At 47.5% G+C, this 8,046-nt stretch overlaps 1 protein-coding gene and 1 long non-coding RNA gene across 3 annotated transcripts in view; one reads left to right on the top strand and one right to left on the bottom strand.

Annotated features, from left to right (window-relative positions):
• Window positions 1-433: 433 nt before the first annotated feature.
• On the bottom strand, window positions 434-1,406 carry LOC121644142. The gene is made up of 3 exons (XR_006011233.1): window positions 1,312-1,406; window positions 912-1,199; window positions 434-799 (listed from the first exon to the last, which is right to left on the bottom strand). It is a non-coding gene; the product is annotated as an uncharacterized LOC121644142 (long non-coding RNA).
• A 3,707-nt stretch (window positions 1,407-5,113) lies between these two features.
• wdr33 (WD repeat domain 33) overlaps window positions 5,114-8,046 on the top strand; it is a 34,584-nt gene continuing 31,651 nt past the window's right edge. For both annotated transcript variants that reach the window (XM_041991854.1, XM_041991853.1), the window contains exon 1: window positions 5,114-5,311. The gene's annotated coding sequence lies outside the window, so the exon portion shown is untranslated. The remainder of the gene's footprint in view (window positions 5,312-8,046) is intronic.

Genomic DNA, 8,046 nt, shown 5'->3' with positions numbered 1-8,046 from the left:
CGATGGCCAAATGACGAAATATACGATCCTAATATGGTAATGTAAACTTCAACTGCTCCACTATGGCGGTTATGTTTGTAGTTATTTATCTGTTTGTTTATCGAATTAATTAATTTAAAAGAAATTGATTGATTGATTGATTGATTGATTGATTGATTGATTGATTGATTGATTGATTGATTGATTGATTGTTTGGTGTTGGTTATTTGTTTGGTTAGTTGGTTGGTTATTTGTTTGGTTAGTTGGTTGATTGTTTGTTTGGTTAGTTGGTTGTTTGGTCAATAATCAATCAATCAATCAATCAATATTTGTTCATAAATTATATAAATTAAAAATATAATTTGATACATAAATGCAAATATTTAGAAACACAAAAAAAGATTGCCAGGACCAGAGGACTAGTCTGCCAGAGGACCTGAGAGCAAGAGGACTAGTTTACCAGAGGACCTGAGGAACAGATGACTAGTCTGCCAGAGGGCCTGAGGACCAGAGGACTAGTCTGCCAGAGGACCTGAGGACCAGAGGACTAGTTTGCCAGAGGACCTGAGGAACAGATGACTAGTCTGCCAGAGGGCCTGAGGACCAGAGGACTAGTCTGCCAGAGGACCTGAGGACCAGAGGACTAGTTTGCCAGAGGACCTGAGGAACAGATGACTAGTCTGCCAGAGGGCCTGAGGACCAGAGGACTAGTCTGCCAGAGGGCCTGAGGACCAGAGGACTAGTCTGCCAGAGGGCCTGAGGACCAGAGGACTAGTCTGCCAGAGGACCTGAGGACCAGAGGACTAGTTTGCCAGAGGACCTGAGGAACAGATGACTAGTTTGCCAGAGGACCTGAGAAACAGATGACTAGTTTGCCAGAGGACCTGAGGGCCAGACGACTAGTCTGCCAGAGGACTAGTTTGCCAGAGGACCTGAGGACCAGAGGACTAGTTTGCCAGAGGACCTGAGGAACAGATGACTAGTCTGCCAGAGGGCCTGAGGACCAGAGGACTAGTCTGCCAGAGGACCTGAGGACCAGAGGACTAGTTTGCCAGAGGACCTGAGGAACAGATGACTAGTCTGCCAGAGGGCCTGAGGACCAGAGGACTAGTCTGCCAGAGGGCCTGAGGACCAGAGGACTAGTCTGCCAGAGGGCCTGAGGACCAGAGGACTAGTCTGCCAGAGGACCTGAGGACCAGAGGACTAGTTTGCCAGAGGACCTGAGGAACAGATGACTAGTTTGCCAGAGGACCTGAGAAACAGATGACTAGTTTGCCAGAGGACCTGAGGGCCAGACGACTAGTCTGCCAGAGGACTAGTTTGCCAGAGGACCTGAGGACCAGAGGACTAGTTTGCCAGAGGACCTGAGGACCAGAGGACTAGTCTGCCAGAGAACCTGAGGACCACAGGACTAGTTTGCCAGAGGAGCTGAGGAACAGATGACTAGTCTGCCAGAGGGCCTGAGGACCAGAGGACTAGTTTGCCAAAGGACCTGAGGGCCAGACGACTAGTCTGCCAGAGGACTAGTTTGCCAGAGGACCTGAGGACCAGAGGACTAGTTTGCCAGAGGACATGAGGACCAGAGGACTAGTCTGCCAGAGAACCTGAGGACCAGAGGACTAGTTTGCCAGAGGACCTGAGGACCAGAGGACTAGTCTGCCAGAGAAACTGAGGACCAGAGGACTAGTTTGCCAGAGGACCTGAGAGCAAGAGGACTAGTCTGCCAGATGACTAGTTTGCCAGAGGACCTGAGGACCAGAGGACTAGTCTGCCAGAGGGTCCGAGGGCCAGAGGGCTAGTCTGCCAAAAGGACCTGAGGGCCAGAGGACTAGTTTGCCAAAAGGACCTGAGGGCCAAAGGATTACTTTGCCTGAGGACCTGAGGGCCAGAGAACTAGTCTGCCAGAGGACCTGAGGACTAATTTGCTAGAGGACCAGAGGACTAGTTTGCCAGAGGACCTGAGGACTTATTTGCCAGAGGACCAGAGGACTAGTTTGTCAGAGAACCTGAGGACCAGAGGATTAGTCTGCTAGAGGGCCAGAGGACTTGTCTGCCAGAGAAACTGAGGACCAGAGGACTAGTTTGCCAAAAGGACCTGAGGGCCAGATGATTAGTTTGCCTGAGGACCTGAGGGCCAGAGAACTAGTCTGCCAGAGGACCTGAGGACTTATTTGCCAGAGGACCAGAGGACTAGTTTGCCAGAGGGCCTGAGGGCAGCTGAAACTGCAGAAGACCCATATTTTCACCCAGGCTTTTAATTGGATGTGTTTCTTATTAAATTAATTTGATGAAAGTCATTTACCTTCTGTGGGGTTTGTCTGTGGCGTCTGGGATCTGTGGTTGGGTAGGTGGGGTGTGTGTTTGTGTGCATTACCTGTATGAGTGTGTGAGAGATAATGATCCAGTCATTATCGCTCACACACTCACACAGTGTGTTTCTGTCTTTAATGTGGTTAAATTATATGCTTGGGTATGTGAAAGTTTATCTTTATCTTTGTTTTGTTGTTGCTCTTATGTATGAAAAGTGCTATATAAATAAATTCTTGATTGATTTTGTTTGATCCTATTAACTACTTTCATTTCAGGGGACAGAGAGGAGCAGAGGAGAGTTCAGCATGAACTCCAGTACAAGACCAGGCGGGCCGAGGACAGCAACAGGAAGAAGCTGGAGGAGCAGCTGGATCAGAATAACGCGCGGGACGTGTGGAGAGGGCTGAAGGAGATCTCTGGATTTGGACAGAGTGGTTCCAGAGGGACAGCTGATGGAGACCAGCGCTGGGCCAATGATTTAAATCTGTTTTTTAACAGATTTGATTCTAACCTCTGCCCCCCCCTCCTCTTCACACATCCCCAGTCCAGCGTCTACCATCCCCTTCCCCCGACCACCTTCATCTTCACCTTCACTTTCACTTACCCCCCATCTCCACTCCACACCAATGGACTCCACCACCAGCCCCCCACTGCCCTCCACCTCCCCCCTCTCCCCTACATCGGCCCAGGTGAGGAGAGAACTGAGGCGGCTGAAGAACAGGAAAGCTGCAGGACCAGACGGCATCAGCCCCAGGCTGCTCAGGACCTGTGCAGACCAGCTCTGTGAGGTGCTCAGGTACATCTTTAACCTGAGCCTCAGCCTGGAGAAGGTCCCTGTCCTGTGGAAGACCTACTGTGTGGTTCCGGTTCCTAAGATATCACACGCTAAGGAACCGAACCATTACAGACCTGTCGCCTTGACCTCCCACCTGATGAAGACCATGGAGAGGCTCATCCTCGGTCACCTCCGCTCCGTGGTGTGCACCACGATGGACCCGCTGCAGTTTGCCTACAGGCCAAACATCGGGGTGGATGATGCTGTCATCTACCTACTGCACAGGGCGCTGGCTCACCTGGAGACCGCTGGGAGCGTCGTGAGAGTCGTGTTTTTTGACTTCTCCAGTGCGTTCAACACCATCCAGCCGGCGCTGCTGCGGGGGAAGCTGGAAGGAGCTGGAGTGGATGGAAAGTTAGCTGAGTGGACCATCGACTACCTCACCAACCGGCCACAGTACGTGCGTCTGCAGAACTGTGTGTCTGAGGTGGTAGTCTGCAGCACGGGGGCCCCTCAGGGAACAGTGCTCTCACCGTTCCTCTTCACCCTCTACACCTCGGACTTCACCTACAACACCAGCAGCTGTCATCTCCAGAAGTTCTCTGACGACTCAGCCATTGTGGGCTGTGTGTCTGAGGGGAACGAGCTGGAGTACCGGTCAGTCATCATGGACTTTGTGGACTGGTGTGAGCGCAACCACCTGTGCTTAAACACCAGTAAGACCATGGAGATGGTGATTGACTTCCGGAGAAGGACACTACCCCACACACCGGTGAACATCCAGGGGAAGGACATTGACCGGGTGGACAGTTTCAAGTACCTGGGTGTTCACCTCAACAATAAACTGGACTGGTCACACCACACAGACGTCCTGTACAAGAAGGGCCAGAGTCGCCTCCACCTCCTGAGGAGACTGAGGTCCTTTGGAGTATGCAGGCCTCTGCTAAGGACATTTTATGTCTCTGTGGTAGCCTCTGCTAAGGACATTTTATGTCTCTGTGGTAGCCTCTGCTGTCCTCTACGCTGTTGTCTCCTGGGGAGCGAGCAGCACTGACCGGGACAGGAAGAGACTGAACAAGCTGGTCAGGAGGGCCAGCTCTGTCCTGGGCTGCCCGCTGGACTCTGTGGAGGAGGTGGGTGAGAGGAGGATGTTGGCCAAGCTCACATCCATCATGGACAACACCTCTCACCCGCTGCACCAGACTGTGGGGGGGCTGAGCAGCTCCTTCAGCAGCAGACTGAGACACCCTCAGTGTAGGAAGGAGCTACCGCAGGTCCTTCATTCCCACTGCTGTCAGACTGTACAACTTATCTGTATAGTCATAATACTGTGTAATATTTATTTATATTTTACTGTGTAATACCCCCCATTATCAATATCATCATATTCTTCATATCCCACCATCACCATGTAAATATGTATATAGTCTGTGAGGTTGTTTTCTTGCACTGTCAATTATATATATATATATATATATATATATATATATTTTTTATATTTATAATGCTACATATTTTTTGCTTTTCTTAGACTCTTTTCTTGTAAATAATTTATATTGCACCTTCTTGTTGTGATGCATGTTCACCTTATTCTGTCTGCTTTCTGCACTTTATTCTGTAACAAGAGCTGCTGTAACGAGTGAATTTCTCCACTGTGAGATTTATAAAGTCTAATCTAATCTAATCTAATCTAAATAATCTACTAAATAACAGAAAATGAAACAAAAACTATTAGAAGGGGTTGGAAAGTTTGTTCTAAAATTTATTGGAAAAACAAAACAAAACAAACACAAAAAAAACCAAACAAAACCAAAAAAAAAAGAAATCATATTTAAATATAAAATTACGGAAGCGTGGAGCTGTCACCCAAAAAAACAAATCTGACCGTATCACGTGATAAGGTCCGATTTTTTTTTGGGGGGGGGGGGGGGGGGGTGACAGCTCCACGCTTCTGTATAAAATAATGCTATCTCCATTTTCAGATTTCACCCAAGCAGAACTCATTTTCCCAGAGGCCCTCGCGAGATTACGCAGCGCACTCCCGCCCGTTACGGAGATTTCCCAGCATGCTGTTCAGCAGGGTCGTGAAGAAGAGGCGTCACGATGGAGTCCGCTAACTTAAAAATCTGCTTAACATTCGGGTTGAATAGAGTTTGAGACGCTCGTGTTTGTTCAGACAGAAGCTTTCCAGAAGATTCATTTCCGTTCATGACAGCCAGATAGCAGACTCTGCTGCCGACATCGTTGGTGAGTTTTCTGCTGGAACAAGCGGACTTCCGCTGCTAGGCCGCCATTTAACTGAAGCTACTAAACACATCTAAAAGCTCCCCCAAAACACAGACATATCTGACGCACCTTTGGTTATCTGTTATGTTTTAATCCTATTCTAGCTTCCTGTCAGCGCCGTGGTGTACGCGCGAGGAGCTGCAGCATATTTACACCTGCTAACGTGTAGCCTGCTAACAAGGTTAGCCGCGTCGGCTAACTGCATTAACAATGCATAAATCAGAACACACAACAGACAGGGGGAGTGTTAGCGACGGAACCAGAACACAGGGACTGCGTCTGCGCGTGACTTAGTCGGTGTTAACGGGTGGACTCGGTGGAGATTCAGCAGCTCAGTGGTCTCATGTTGGCCGCGTGCAGAGGAGACGCCGCTGTCCGGCATCTGCACAGCAACCGGCAGGTTCTGCAGGTGCTCACTGAGGTTCTGCAGGTGTTTGTTGAGGTTCTGCAGGTGTTCACAGAGGTTCTGTAGGTGTCTATTGAGGTTCTGCAGGTGTTTATTGAGGTTCTGCAGGTGCTCACAGGGCGTCTGCAGGTTTTTGTTGAGGTTCTGCAGGTTTTTGTTGAGGTTCTGTAGGTGTTTAATGAGGTTCTGTAGGTGTTTGTTGAGGTTCTGCAGGTGTGGAGGTTCTGCAGGTGCTTGTTGAGGTTCTGCACAGGGTTCCCGCGGATCCTTAAAAAGTCTCAAAAGGCATTGAATTCATCAATCTAAAATTAGGGCCTTAATTGGCATTAAAATGTCTTAAATTGATCTTTCAAAAGTCTTAAAAATGTTTACACATAATTATTAGGATTTTGTAATTGAAATTAGTCTCAAATCTAAAAATAAATGGTAACATTAATTTTATTTAAAATGTACCGAATGTCTCTGATGAAGCGAACATGATGGCGGAACCAACAAAACAGTGACGTGGTTGCAGCGTCTCTAACTCTAAGAGCAGACGCACGTTGTTAATGTAGCAACTTTGAACTACATCATGGGAAAGTGTAAATTTAACGAAAATTGGCTGTTCGACCAGGATTTTCCTTCATGGCTGAAAGCGGTACCAGGCAATGTGTACGAGGCACGGTGTATTTTCAAGGCAGTGGAGTCCCACATGCACAGCTGGAAAACAAAGCGTCAAAATCGAGCTGCCAACTGCATACTCCAGGTCTTTCCCAGTTCTGTTCTCCTCTCGTCTCCACCATGCCTCCACCCGCACTACCGATATCAACAACTGGGACAGCAGCACCACATCTCCGGACAATGTTCGGGTGTGCGCCTACACTGAAAGCAGAGGTACTGTGGTCTCTGAACACCGTGACAAAACACCGATCGTTCAAGTCTAATGAGGGAGTTGGAGACTTATTTCGTGCAATGTTCCCAGACTCCGACATTACCTACTCGTTTGCATGCGGTTCCGACAAGACGGCCTACATCAGCAAGTTTGGAATTTTATGTATTGTTTTCTCTCTGTCTTCAGCTCTGGAAAGTGTTATGTTTTTCAAAATGAAAGTTTTTCACAGGAACAAAAAGTCATGTTTTATGTTAAAATGAACATTTGGGTGAAATTGGCCCCAACCACTTGTAACTGATGTGGTGTTTTTTCCCCACTTTTGTTAATTGGGAAGTTGGTCTTTATTTTCAAATGGCATTAAAAAAGTCTTAAATTTAACTTTCTTTAAGCTGTAGGAACCCTGCTGCAGGTGTTTGTTGAGGTTCTCCCTTAATTTTTAGAGGAGTTCTTAAAAAACTTCAAACCAGTTCTCAGTAGGGGTGGGCAATATGACATTGTTCGCAGTAATACTGGTATAGTTTTTGACACCGGTAGAAAATGTAATATCGTGATATCACATGATCACACGTGTCCAGACCGATGACGTCATTTAACACAGCACAGTGTCCCTGTGGAGCTCCACTGATCAAGTCAACAAGGAAACATGGCAGAGCAGAGTGGTTGTACAGTATATAGAATGTGGATTAATATGTTCCTAAAGACAGCACACTTCTGCTGCTTCGATGGTGAATCCGGGCAAAAACCAAAGTAGACCCGCTGTCATTGCACCCCAATGCTGCCAACTTAGCGACTCTGTCGCTGAGGGCGGCACGATAAATGGAACAATCTCGATTCACACATAGATGTGATCTCATTTCCTCCCAGATTTTTTCAAGCGTCCCCAAACGCAGCACTGCCCACCTCCTCCCTCAGCCAATGGTAAAGCACCGTTACATCACGTGATTCAGTGGAGGAAGCCGCCTGCAGGCGAGTGTTTGGAAAGAGCGAGCGAGAGTGAAAGTGGAGGAAAGTCTGCGCGGAGGAGGGTTAAATACATAGCAACAAAAACCTACGTGGTAACTGCGAGTGTGGCCCCCTCACCCACCCAACTCGTATCTAAAAAGTGTTCATATTCGGCAGCGGTGTGGAAGTATTTAGGATTGAAGCCAGATGATAACAGTGTGAGCTGCATAGTAAAGTGTGTTTAGCCCTGGTTGCAGCACCACAAATCTCTACAATTGTATTCACAATATATGTGTATATATATAAAGATATATATATATTCTATTCTATTCTATTCTATTCTATTCTACAGTCATTTAGCAGACGCTTTTATCCAAAGCGACTTACATTTGAGAGGAAGAACAACACAAGCATGAATTCAAACAAGATGGACGTCATAATTAAGTGATAGTCAGACCGCTTTTGAGTCCAGTTGGA

Source organism: Melanotaenia boesemani, chromosome 8 (genome assembly GCF_017639745.1).
Source record: "Melanotaenia boesemani isolate fMelBoe1 chromosome 8, fMelBoe1.pri, whole genome shotgun sequence".
Taxonomy (NCBI): domain Eukaryota; kingdom Metazoa; phylum Chordata; class Actinopteri; order Atheriniformes; family Melanotaeniidae; genus Melanotaenia; species Melanotaenia boesemani.
Note: the sequence above shows the minus strand (reverse complement) of the source record. Positions and strands in the feature narration are given on the sequence as shown.